This window comes from Phaenicophaeus curvirostris, chromosome 24 (assembly GCF_032191515.1).
Source record: "Phaenicophaeus curvirostris isolate KB17595 chromosome 24, BPBGC_Pcur_1.0, whole genome shotgun sequence".
In the NCBI taxonomy this organism is placed as follows: Eukaryota; Metazoa; Chordata; class Aves; order Cuculiformes; family Cuculidae; genus Phaenicophaeus; species Phaenicophaeus curvirostris.
The window spans coordinates 7,426,106-7,440,036 of NC_091415.1; the positions used below are offsets into that span (position 1 = coordinate 7,426,106).

The window sequence follows — 13,931 nt, forward strand, 5'->3', positions numbered from 1 at the left end:
CTGAGATTTACTATTTCTTCTTTCCCACCCTCTTCCTGCCAGTTGTTTGAGCGAGGTCCATCGAAGAGCCCTCATGCAGTGTTGCTGCTGCTCAAGTCCCAGAGGAGTCAGTGTACACAGCCCGTATCCTGCTCACTTGAGGGGGAAGCAGTGACTGAAAAATATCAGGGTCATCCCAAGCACAAATCCAGGTTGGGAGGAGAATGGAATGGGGCCAGCCCTAAGGAGAAGGACTTGGGGTGCTGGGAGATGAGGAGCTCAACAGGAGCCAAGAATGTGTGCTCACAGCCCAGAAACCAACCGTGTCCTGGGCTGCATCCCCAGCAGTGGGACTGTGGGTAGTTAAGGCCCGGCGGTCGGAAGATCTCGCGATGTATGGAAAGGTAGGACCCCCTCCGGAGAGCCAATTGCGTTGGAAGTGACTCCGGCTCGGACACTAGTTGGGGCGGGTGGTTCACAACTGACTCCAGCTCAGAGGAGGAGGAAATGGGGGTGGATAGAGTCGAAAGCCGAAATATCCCCACTCGAATTAAAGAAAAGCCGAGAGGGGGACGAATCCCTCTCACGGATTGGAGGAAAATAAAGATAGTGTGTGCCGATTGGGCCCCATCAGCCACACTGGCGTTCCCGGTCCGGGTGACAGAGGGGACAGAGGGTCCACTCACCAATAAACCCTCAGGACGTACAAGCGATTGTTAAACCATTGCGGACAAAGGGCTCAATTCTGCCATGGTCTCCACCCTCACAGACAGTGTTTTTGGGGGAGACGACATGCTCCCCTTTGATATAAAACAAACTTGTAGATTAATATTGGGCGGGGCAGGGATGATTGTTTTTAAACAAGAATGGGAGGACACCTGCGTGAAGCAACTGGCCCAAGTGGCTGGGGCAGATCACCCACTGCACGGCTCCAGCCTGCAGCGGCTCGTGGGAACAGCCCCAGCAATGATCACCCCTCAGGCGCAAGCTCAGGGCCTGCGGGCCCATGAAGTCCTGGCAACTACCCGTGCGGCCAGAGAAGCCATTCGCACAGCTTCTAGAGTCATCACCAAGCCATCACCATGGTCCACGATAAAACAAAGTGAAAGTGAGAGTTTCGCACAATTCGTGGACCGTCTCCAGGCAGCGGTCGACTCTTCGAGCCTGCCTGCGGAAGCAAAAGGCCCGGTGGTAGCAGAATGCTTGCGTCAGCAGTGCAACTCGGCAACCAAAGAAATTCTGTGGTCATTGCCGGTGGGGTCAAGTATCACAGACATGATTAAGCACGTCGTAAAGGAAGAGCATCTAGCCCCGATCCAGATGGCTGTTGGCACCGCAATAGCCAACGTGATGGCATGTTTTACGTGCGGCCAGGCGGGTCTCGTTGTAGCAAACTGCCCTCGGTTGAGGGACTCTTTGACGGTTTTTGTTCAGAGTTTCTGTCCACAGGACCGGATTATCAGATGCCCTTGTAACCCGAACGCCCCGGTGGCAGGAGAGGACGACAAGTCAACAAGCATTGTGTCTGCACCTGAGAGTTCCACACCGGCGGAATCCAAACAACAGCGACGCAGCCTCTATGGGGAGGGGCTGCGATGCCTTTGTGTAATTTTGATTTTAGGGCTGATTGTAATAATCATATTGGCATTGATTTTCGGACCCTGTATATTGAGTAAGCTTGTGTTGTTTGTTAAGAGCTGGCTAGAGAAGGTTAACATTATGTTTGTAGAATGCCAGCAACTGCTTTAAGAACGTATTTGGTTAGCGTTACACCCAGTTACCTCCAAGTTACCATTGGCCCAAGTGTGCGTTATGTTTGTTACTATGAAACTGTTGTTTGCACTTTTTAGACTTTATATTTTAAATTTAGACTTTTGATGTTACATTTGAGACTTGTTAAGATTTTTATATTTGTTAATTTGTTTAAATTTGTTAAGATTTTATATTGTTAAGACTTTTATATTTGTTAAGATTTTTATTTTTTTTTTTTTTTTGGCTATTTTGTTAAGCATAGGTAGGGGGGAAATGTGGGTAGTTAAGGCCCGGCGGTCGGAAGATCTCGCGATGTACGGAAAGGTAGGACCCCCTCTGGATAGCCAATTGCGTTTACTTCATGATGTAAGGGGATTGTCCCCTTCTACTCTGCTCTTGTGAGACTCCCACCTGGAGTCCTGTGTCCAGTTCTGGAGCCCTCAGCACAGGAAGGACATGGAGCTGTTGGAGCGAGTCCAGAGGAGGCCATGGAGATGACCTGAGGGCTGGAGAACCTCTGGTACGAGGACAGGCTGAGAGGTGTGGGGTTGTTCAGCCTGGAGAAGAGAAAGCTCTGGGGAGACCTTAGAGCAGCTTCCAGTGCTGAAAGGGGCTTGAGGAAAGCTGGGGAGGGGCTCTTGATCAGGGAGTGCTGGGAGAGGACGAGGAGAGATTGAGATGAAATCATAGGGAGAAATGTTTCCCTGTGAGGGTGAGGAGGCCCTGGCCCAGGCTGCCCAGAGCAGGGGTGGCTGCCCCATCCCTGGAGGGGTTCAAGGCCAGGTTGGATGGGGCTTGGAGCCCCTGATCCAGTGGGAGGTGTCCCTGCCCATGGCAGGGGGTGGGACTGGATGGTCTTTGAGGTCCCTTCCACCCCAAACTATTCTGTGATTCTCCTGCTGCTCCTGACCTTGATTGAGCCGGAGTCTCATTCATTGTGTTGCCTTGCTTGGACTGTCCACAGACCCTGTCACCACCACCCTGCTCTGTGTACCTGACCCAGCTCACTGGTTGTTGAGGGTGTTTCCTGTGACACCCAGCGCATCCTTCCACGGGAAGCAGCCCCACTCCTGCTGCTCCCAGACAAGGTGAGATGTTTCAGTCAACCCCACAGAGTTCATCAGCATCTCCTCGTTGCGGGATGGCTGTACTCATAATTCCTGTCCTCGCCAGTTCCTGTGCACTCGCTCTTCCTCTGCTCCTGGCTGACTGCAGTAGACCTACAGACCTGGGCTGGTGTCCTCTTGTGAGAACATAACCGAAATCAGCACTGACTCCCACCTGCTTGGTGTGCGAGCTGGCTCAATCCCAGACTGAGCCCCACACCCTGCCACAAGGATGGAGGCATCTGCCAGCACCTGGAGAGGAAGAACACCAAGGAGTCCCAGCCCTTGCTAAGACCAACAGTGATGCTGACATATGACACCCATTACAGATGGAGAAAACCATTCAGCCGGCATTCAGGTTCTTGATGAGCCCTCAGCCAATCCCCTGGGCAGCTCAGGTGTCTCACCTTGTGTTAAGCTTGAGCCCCGTGTGCCAGGTGTGAACGGTGGAGTGTAAAACCACGCACATATTCCCATCTGAAGCCAACCAGGAGGCTGTAGCCAGGGGCTGGGGGGAAGCTCTGGGGAGAGATAAGAAGGTGTAAGAGAGATGGGATAAACATGCAAAGGGAAAACCACCACTGAGGGCCATAAGAACTGAGCATTACCTGCAGAGAAGCAGGAGCAGATGGGGCAGGAGGCATGAGCTTGTAGTGTTACGGAAGGAAACTGTTCCAGCTGGCTCATCCATTACACACTGAAACAAGGTCTTTGTGGCTTTTATCCTTGTTATTATTTTTATTATTTAAAGAAAAATTATTATAAGTGAGGCAAAACCTATGCAAGCTGCTGGAGCTTGTTAAGAGAGCAAACACGTTCCACCTAGCCCAGAAAGCCTTGGAGAGGGAGTGGGACAGCCAACGCAGCTGAACTGGGGTTAGGCAACCATGGATGGAGGGGAAAAAATCCTCAGACATATTGAATTTGCATCCAAAGGAGCAAACCCATGTTTTCAAACAGTAGCAGAAAATTGGCCAGAAGGTTTTTAGGATCAAGGTCTAACATGACTCTTCAAAGAAAATTCCATCAGAAAAAAAGAAGGTATTGGCATCCATGATCACGACAGAAGAGCCCAGAAATGTTCCCACCCTTTCATCCCAGGGAACTGGTGGATCTGGCTGAGATACGGGTGAGACGTTTCCAAGCAAACTGATGAAGAGCAGTGAGTTTACAAATGAACAGGGTTAAATCCTCAGGGTCAAATAAGAACCCTAAAGGATAAAACCAGTTGAAACAAGTTTTTATTGAACACTGCTTTGGCGCTGGAGGGCAGGAGAGCAGCAAACAACCCCAGCTTTCCAAAGCCTTCCCAAGGCTGTCTGGGGAGACATAATAGCAGTGCTTTCATGTCCATCCCAATAAAATAGGTAGAAACTATGATAAAATGGAATAATGGAACATCCATGCCAGACTGTTTAGGAGAACGCTGACATTGCAGAACAATGCAGAAAATGTTAAGGGGAGATCTTATTGGAGAAGGTGTTTTTATTTAAATTAAACCCCTCTCCCAAGCCCCTGACCACAGGCAGGTTTCAAAGTAGATGTTGACGTGGTGTGGCCGGTAGCTCAGTGCCAAGATACCGTATCCAGGTGGCTTATCCAGTGTTGCTTGCTGTGACACGAAGGATGACACCAGCTTCCAGACCCTCCTCACATCTCCTGGGTGGTTCTGACTTTGGCAACTCAGTTACTTCTCATAACACTTATTCTCCAGCCCCTCAATGTCCATCTTGGAGTGAGGGATGCAAAACTGAACCCAGGATTTGAGGTGCTCCCTCACCAACACCAAGACAAGGGGCACGATCCCTGCCCTGCTCCTGCTGGCCACCCCATGGCTGATCCAAGCCACGATGCTGTTAGCCTTCACGGGTCACTGCTGGCTCATGCTCAGCCATTGCCAACCAGCACCTGATGGGTGGTTACGAACCAGAGGACATTTAATGAGCACCCCAAGCACTGAGCAGCTTATGCTAAATGAAATAAAGGCACCTTAGCATAAGGCCTCACAGCTTTTGCACCAGAATTAAAGCTAACTTTGCAGAAGAAGCAGCTGCTGTAACTAACACACTGTCTTCAAGGTTTTTCTTTGCAACAATAGAGAGTTGTTCTACCTTATACTCCTCTCATTTCTCACGGGAAGCTTTCCTCGGTAGTCCTTGACTTGTTACTTTGTAGTCTATCAATTTGTAGACTGAGATGCTCACATAGCTATTTCTCATGAGAAAATAGAATAATGTATTGTAACCAATGATTACTTGTTACTAATGAAGAATCGTCAAATCAGCTTGTAAAACAATGGCTTGCTTCAGCAAGTAAGGTATAAAATGTGTTGTGAACTTCGATTAAATGGCTTCACTTGGATCATATTGATCACTGCGTGTTGTGCCATGTTTTCTTCCATCAAATGGTGCCTGAACAGGGACAGGCGGCTCTCGGATGGCCTGCTGAAGTTGCCTTGAACGACTGAAGATGCAAAACAGAGGGTACGGAAAAGCCGACCGTAGGTGAGTGCTGTCCCCAGCACTCGGGAAAAACTGTTTTCCAGGGCTGTGCAGCTTAAGAATTTGGAAACTCGCCACTGGCCAAGGCGAGCGGTCGGGGAGGAGATGGGGCCGGCGCTTTCTTCCGAGGATAAGGCTCGGATAGAATTTGCGCAGAAGCTCCTCCAACATATGCTCTCAGTGAGAGTAATTACTTACGAAAAAGCTGCAATGCAGTCTATGTTAACATGGGCTTATCAAAGTGGCGTTGTTACAATGACCACTGCCCTATTCGAGGAAGAAACTTGGGAAAAAATGAGACAAAGACTGTTTGATGAATGCACGAAAGGAAATAAGAGCCTTTGGCAGTATCTTACTTTTTGGCAATTAGTTAAAGAGACATTGTGTGATATGAAAGTCGAGCGAGAAGTTGCAGCATCAGCTTATGCTGCTATGCATAGGAATCAAGAGAACGGTGGTGGTTCATTTGCATCTGCCTTATCGTTCCGTGAAAGTAATTTACCCACGCAGGCACCACCACCACCACCTTCCAAAGATTGGCCTTCTCCCCCATTTCTCCCAGTGGAAGAACATGAGGAGCTTCACACTACCGATGGCAAAAAACATAAAGGTCCTCCTTGTCCTCCTCCTCCAAAAAGCCCTTCAATTAATTCCTTAGAGGATTTGTTTAGTGCAGACTCTGAACGTCCTGTGTTGCCCTTTCCTGAGTGTTCCAATTTCAAACAAGAATTTGATAAACTGATGGCAAAGCTGGAAGAAATTCGAATTCACGAGGAAAAGGAGAGCCGTCCAGCTGAACCATCTCTGCCCAATCACCAGGAACGCAGCCACGGCCTGAGCCGACTGCACTGGCTCTGCCATCGATGGGGTTTGATACCGGCACTGGGGGGACAAGGTGGTGGGGACCGGGAGCGCGTTGGCAGGGGGTAATTAGGGACACGGTTTTAGAAAGAGTAACTGTGGAAGCGTATCCTGTATTGTTAAATACACAAATAGGAGTAAGCAAATAGGAACCATTTAATTAGAAATTGTTAAAAGAGATTAAAAAAGCCACAAAAGAGAATTAATTAAGTACTCCGGAGCCAAGCCGCCCGGCCAAGGTTTTCACACACACACCCCCCCATTCCAGCTCCCACAGAGCAGCTCGCCGCGGGGGTTCACTGCCCTGGGCTGAGGGAGGGCTGCTCGCCACTGCTGACAGTTTAAATAATGTGATTTTACAACAGATGAGGCTTTTTATTTTATCAAACACTTATAAAGATACCAGATTTTAAAAGTTGTAACAAGCATGACCTGGTGTTTATAGATAGTGTTTATATGTGTGTATATGTATATATTATGGTGTTTATAAATAGATCAAAGCATGTGCTTGACAAGCAAGTAGACAACTGAGCAGTTAAAGAAACCTTAATTTTACAATCAATCAGTGACAAAAAATCCTAATGACAAATATAGAAAGATATGGTGTGGTCTGAAAACCCCTACAACAACAGCTGGGATTGTTTACCTATCAAGCACAGCTGATGGCTACCGCCCTGACTGTGCACCGGACAGAAAGGCTTTTGTTATAGATGCAAGTTTTACTGAAATAAATCAAGCAAGGGAAATTATATACAGGGGGATGAAAGTTTTAGCTCAATTGACTAGTCCGTGATTAACTACCAAAATCATGAATTTGCAAAGTACAGTACTTACAGAGCAAAGAAGAACAATATATTACCATAAGTGAAATATTTGTTAGACAATCGATATAAGTCTTATTAGATAATGCATGTCCATATTTTAAGTGCTGTATGTTCCCAGTACCGTGTGTAGTTTGAATATCCTTAGCATTGAAAAATTGTAAATCCAGTAGTGATAACTAACAATTGTATGAATGTATTCAGCTAGCTTTGAAATGAGTGGTCGTGTGTGTGTGTTTGAAGCGCTTCAAACATTTGTAAGACTTCCAAATTAGTTTTGATTAATCTTGAAAATATATGTCTGGGACCTTTCAATCTCAAATGTCCACTAAACCAGCAAACAGGTAAATTTACCTGGGGATCTTTGAAATGAAAAGTTTCCGAAAGAAAAATTTTAAAATACCTAGCAAAACATAGCAACTGTATGTGTGTGAGTGTCCGTCCCCCCCGCCCCCTCCTTTCTCCTTCCTTTCTAAGTTTTTTTTTCTTTTAGCTTTGCAGAAGTCCAGAGGAGTTAACAGTGTTATCTCTCTAGAAGAATGCCAAATTGTGAGAACACTCTGCATTCCAGTGTCCCTCTTCAGCAATTGCTGGGTCCTAGTGCAGACAACTTTTAGAGATAATTGAGCCAATGATAGAGGAAAATTCAAATGATTCATTATGAATTATTAAGTGGATATTTTTACCGTATCAACCGAAAAATACTATAACCACTAGACTCGAGCTGTTCGGTCAATTAATTATGAAAGGCAGAAAAAGATGTTTAAAATTGTCTGAGACTGAACCTTCACGAATTTATCTACCGATTAATAAGGGATAAGAACATTCAGAACCTATTGAGATTGCATTAACAGATTTTATGGGAGAAGTTAGCAACACATATCCAATTAGTAAAATGATACCCTTAATACAAAGTCAAATCTTTGAACAGATACCTATGCGATCTGAGACGCCAGTAAAAGACATTACATTTTTTACAGATGCAAGAAAGAAATCTGGTAGAGCTGCTATTACCTGGCAAAAGTGAGGACAATAAAACCAAAAGTTAATATTTACACAACCAGGTGATTCATTACAAACTATGGAGCTACGAGCAATGGTTTGGGTATTTCAACAATATACATCACAACCTATTAATATAATTTCTGATTCATTATGTGTTGTAGGTACTGTTTGTAGAATAGAACGAGCTATGATAAAAAAACTTAAAAATGCAATTTTGTACGCCTTATTGTTACAATTGCTGTACCTGTTGGAACAACGAGAACATAAGTATTTTATTACTCATATACGAAGCCATCAACCTAGTTTTGGCCTGGCAATCGGGAATAATTGTGCTGATCGCCTTGTTGCTGCAGTTTGGAATGATCCTCGAACAAATCTCTTTTTACAAGCCAAAACCTCACATGAATTTTTTCAACAAAGTGCTAAAGTACTCAAATGACAATTTAATATTCCTCTGTCTGATGCACAAGGTATAATCAATTCTTGTCCAGATTGTCAAAAACAAAGTATGGGATTAAGATTTGAAATAAACCCCAGAGAGCTTCAAACCTTACAATTATGGCAAATAGATGTGGCCCACATTCCAGAATTTGGGCGATTGAAATATGTGCATGTCTCAGTAGATGCTTTTTCTGTGGCCATATGGGCCACGGCACAGACCAGGGAATCTGCAAAACACGTAATTAAACACATGTATGCTGCTATAATGGCATTAGGGATACCTCAAATGATAAAAACAGATAATGGGCCAACTTATGTCTCTCAAAAATTTAAACATTTTTGTGTTCAATGGGGAATCCGTCATATTACGGGTATCCCGCATTCTCCAATAGGTCAAGCAATCATTAAACATTCTCATGCAACCTTGAAATCTCTTTTGCAAAAACAAAAAGGGGGAGGAGATGTATTACCCCCTAGTGAATGAATTGCAAAAGCAACTTATGTGTTAAATTTTTTGCGTCTCACTGGAACTAGGAATAGCCCTCCAATTGTAATTCATCATCGATCACTGGAATCAGGATTGAATAACCAGGATCAGCAAGGCATCGAAGTACAGTACAAAGACTGGGTTTCAGGTGAATGGAAAGGAGCTGTCGAACTTAAAATGACTGGGAGAGGTTATGCTTGTGTTTTAACAGATACAGGACCTCACTGGGTACCACAGAAGTGGATCAAGCCCTGGAAGGAGCGGTCATCACCGGGTATACAGAATCCAGACAACGAAGAGAGTATAAGGAAGTGCACCAACAGAGATTAGCATGTGAAGAATGTGTAAAATGTGAACCTTGGGTGGAAACTGTATGTAGAGAATGTAATGTTTGTTTTTACCGAAAAGCATCATTAACATGTAGATAGTGTGATCGATGTTTACAAAAACAATTCGAGACTATAGAACAAGCCATTAGAATTGCAATAGTCACAGGTCATGAACCAGGTTTTACATTTCGGTTATATAGCAATCAAATTGTGTGGCAAACAGAATTCAGAAACAAAAGTGATCTTATTTGTGTATTGAAAATAGTATGTAGCAAAAAAATTATTAGTGCTTCATATTTGGACAATAGTGACAATTGGGATAGAACAGTAAAACAGCGTGAAAAGTGTTTTAGCTGGAAAAAGAAAATGAGTCAAAAATGAAATCCTTCAGCATCATTCTCTCTTGTGGCCTATAGTGTTTAGTAACGGGAGTTCAGTCGGTCACAATTGATATGGCTCTGTCACAAAATTCACCGAATGTGTGGTTCTCTTGGGCCTACAAAGCCAATATTACAGAGTTTTGTTTGTTGTTAAAGCAAGTAGGAGACCCTTTTAAAACTTGTCTGATAGGGATACCATACTCGAACCTAGAAGACTTTCGAAATTGAACCACAGTAGACCATTGGTTGAAGAAAACAGTTATAAATAAAACTGCTGCAACAATGGGGTGGGGTTATGACTCCACTGCCATGGCTCTAATAGTAAAAAATTTAAATGAGACAATGTTGCCCCCACAAGAACTAGATTTATTAGAGTCAGATTCATCTCGAGGATGTTGATATTTTAGTACTCCGTCTATCGGGGCTGAAACCCATGTGTCACCTCAAAGAATATGGTATCATGATGGTTCTTATTGTAACGGATCCTCCCCTCACATACCCTATCATGATACTAAACCAAAGGCACTTCCACCTGGATACTTTTTAATTTGTGGAAATAGGGCATAGCCCAGAATACCTGCTCTACCTTTTAGAGGGCCTTGTTATATTGGAAAATTGAGTTTCCCGATGCCTCAAAAAGAGAACATGCAATTTTTTAAGGAACTTAACAAAACAGTGGTAAAAAAAAGGAGATCCACCCTCCAATTGAGAGAGACCTATAATGATAATGTAGTTTTATGAGGCCGAGCTTTATCTATAGTTGATTCTCTCTTTCTTCCACAAATAACGAGCATACAGGCACTAAATTCATTGCATACTTTAGCTTGCTAGACAGGTAAACAGATAAATCGTACTTCGCAGATTTTATATGACTTAGATAGTATTAGACATGCCATACTGCAAAATTGAGCAGCGATTGATTTTTTGCTTTTAACTCATGGCCATGGATGTGAAGATTTTGCTGAAATGTGTTGTGTGAATCTTTCTGATCACTCTCAATCGATACATATGAAATTGAAAGGGATGGCGAATGCTATGAAAAAATTACAATCTGAAAACTTTTTAGATAATTGATTTACAGGATTAGGTTTAACAGGATGACTTAAAGAATTGTTAAAGCAAAGTCTGATTATTTTGATTGTCATTTTGGTAATTTTAAGTGTGATACCGTGTATTTTGTCTTGTGTAAAACGAATGATTGATACGGCCATAAAGAATGCTTTCAACAGTGCTTAGATTGCTCAAAAAGAAAACGGGGGAATTGATGGGTGGTTATGAACCAGAGGGCATTTAATGAGCACCCCAAGCACTGAGCAGCTTATGCTAAATGAAATAAAGGCACCTTAGCATAAGGCCTCACAGCTTTTGCACCAGAATTAAAGCTAACTTTGCAGAAGAAGCAGCTGCTGTAACTAACACACTGTCTTCAAGGTTTTTCTTTGCAACAATAGAGAGTTGTTCTGCCTTATACTCCTCTCATTTCTCACGGGAAGCTTTCCTCGGTAGTCCTTGACTTGTTACTTTGTAGTCTATCAATTTGTAGACTGAGATGCTCACATAGCTGTTTCTCATGAGAAAATAGAATAATGTATTGTAACTAATGATTACTTGTTACTAATGAAGAATCGTCAAATCAGCTTGCAAAACAATGGCTTGCTTCAGCAAGTAAGGTATAAAATGTGTTGTGAACTTCGATTAAATGGCTTCACTTGGATCATATTGATCACTGCGTGTTGTGCCATGTTTTCGTCCATCAAGCACCCCCAGGTCCTTTTCCACCAGGCAGCGTTCCAGCAGCTCTCCCCCACACCTGGAGTTGGACGGGGTTCTTGTGTCCCAAGTGCAGGACTCAGCAATTGGCCTTGTTGAACCTCACCCCACTGGGGTCTCAGCCCATCAATCCAGCCCATCCAGATCCCTCTGTAGAGCTTCCCTACCCTCAAGCAGATCAACATTTCCACCCAGCTTAGTGTCATCCACAAACTGACGGAGGGAGCACTCGATCCCCTCACCCAGATCATGGATAGAGATACTGAACAGAACCAGCCCCAGCTCTGAGCCCTGGGGACACGGCTCTTGGGGCGTGGTCTCCAACTGGATTGAACTGCATTCCCCACTGCTCTTGGGGTCTGGCCAGCCAGCCAGTTTTTAACCCAGCAGAGGGTGCACGTGCCCAGGCCAGTGGCACCAGTTTCTCAAGCAGAACACTGTGAGAAAGGCTGTTGAAGGATTTACTGAATCCAGGTACACTACATCCACAGCCTTTCCCTTGTCCATTAAGGAGGTCACCTTGTCCTAGCAGGAGATCAGGTTAGTTTGGCAGGACCTGCCTTTCATAAACCCATGCTGACTTGGCCTGATCACCTGTGTGATGACAAAGATGATGTTCTCCATGACTGATGGTTGCATATGGTTTGCATGCTTCTGCACTCTCTTCTAGGCATCCACTATCACCCTCCATTCTCATTTCTCTCTACTAGAGACTCAATAACGGGCTGGATGGATCTTTAGACTAAACCAGCACCAACTACTCATGCTTTTATGTCTTGCCTTCGAAAGCAGGGCCCTCTTCCTTCCTGTCTGCCAGGAGCTCTCTTTGGACTGCGCTGTAACCACCCTACGCCTCCCACACCCACAAGAGGAGGACAGGTAGGGCTTGGCCAAACCCAGCCTCCCACTGCTGACTGCGCCATTGGAAATGGGTCGCAAATCATCCACTCAAACCACGCAGCTGTAGGAAATTCAGGGTCACTTCCAACCTGTCTGAAACAGTTTGAAAGCCGAATTTGCACACCCCTGATGAGAAATCTCTGCAGGCTGACTCACTTTCTAGCATTCCTGCACACCTCCACCCACAGCAGCCAACTGCTGGCTGTCCTGGAAGAACCTGATGGGCTCTAGGTGTCCAGCTTCCAAGTGGCCTCTCCAGCTCAGTGTCTGGGACAACCTGCATGAAGATTCATGCTGCTGCTGTGGTGTGTTGTCCTCCAGCTGAAAAGTAACACCCTGGCACATGGATAGTTCCGTCCAGACGCTCCACCTCACCGGGTCAGGTTGATGCTGGCAACTGGCCCAAGTGTTGTCTTTGTGTCCCAACTGGTTTTGCCCAGCACATCCTGCCACCTTCGCTCTCTGGACTCAGGAATTCCTGAAAGGTCTTCCACTGACTCTTTCTTTATATTTGCTTGAAAGTAAGTTTGAATTCCCAGCCTAAATCCATGGGTTTCATAATGCTGGTATTTCACACAGCAAACATGGTGTGAAACTGCAATGCCTTCTGCCACCCAAGGCTGCGAGAGCTTTCACAGCCAGTTTTCCCAGGACTCCGGTTCTTCTGTCACAACAAAATTCTTAACAGATCATAGGAGTTCAAGGACCAGCCTAAACCTGCCCTGGTGGAACTTGAGGCCATTCCCTCTTGTCCTGTCCCCTGTCACTTGGGAGAAGAGCCCAGCTCCCTCCTCTCCACAACCTCCTTTCAGGGAGTTGGAGAGAGCAATGAGGTCTCCCCTCAGCCTCCTCTTCTCCAGGCTGAACACCCCCAGCTCTCTCAGCCGCTCCTCAGCTGTTCTCCAGCCCCCTCACCAGCTTTGTTGCTCTTCTCTGGACTCGCTCCAGAGCCTCAACATCCTTCTTGTGGTGAGGGGCCCAGAACTGAACACAGGATTCGAGGAGCGGTCTCACCAGTGCCGAGTCCAGAGGGAGAAGAACCTCCCTGGACCTGCTGGTCACGCCGTTTCTGATCCAAGCCAAGATGCCATTGGCCTTCTTGGCCACCTGGGCCACTGCTGGCTCATGTTCAGTCGCTGTCAACCAACACCCCCAGGTCCCTCACCTCCAGGCAGCTTTCTAGACAGACTTCTCCTAGTCTGGAGCTGCTCAGGGTTGTTGTGCCCCAAGTGCAGGACCCGCCATTTGGCCTTGTTAAACCTCATGCCATTGGACTCAGCCCAGCGGTCCAGCCTGTTCAGATCCCTTTGCAGAGCTTCTCAACCCTCCAGCAGATCGACACTTCCACCCAGCTTAGTGTCGTCCGCAAACTTGCTAAGGGTGCACTCGATGCCTTCCTCCAGGTCATTGATAAAGACATTGAACAGGGCTGGACCCAGCACTGAGCCCTGGGGACACCACTTGTCACTGGCCTCCAGCTGGATTTGACGCCATTTCCCACCACTCTCTGGGCCCTCCAGCCAACCAGTTTTCCACCCAGGAGAGTGTGCGCCTGTCCAGGCCAGAGGCTGACAGTTTCTCAAGCAGAACGCTGTGAGA

The 13,931-nt window shown here is 45.8% G+C and overlaps 1 long non-coding RNA gene across 1 annotated transcript; it reads left to right on the forward strand.

Moving 5' to 3' along the window:
- The first annotated feature begins 2,200 nt into the window (after positions 1 to 2,200).
- On the forward strand, positions 2,201 to 3,560 carry LOC138730593 (uncharacterized). The gene is made up of 3 exons (XR_011339048.1): positions 2,201 to 2,251; positions 2,696 to 2,819; positions 2,905 to 3,560. It is a non-coding gene; the product is annotated as an uncharacterized lncRNA (long non-coding RNA).
- The last annotated feature ends 10,371 nt before the right edge of the window (positions 3,561 to 13,931 follow it).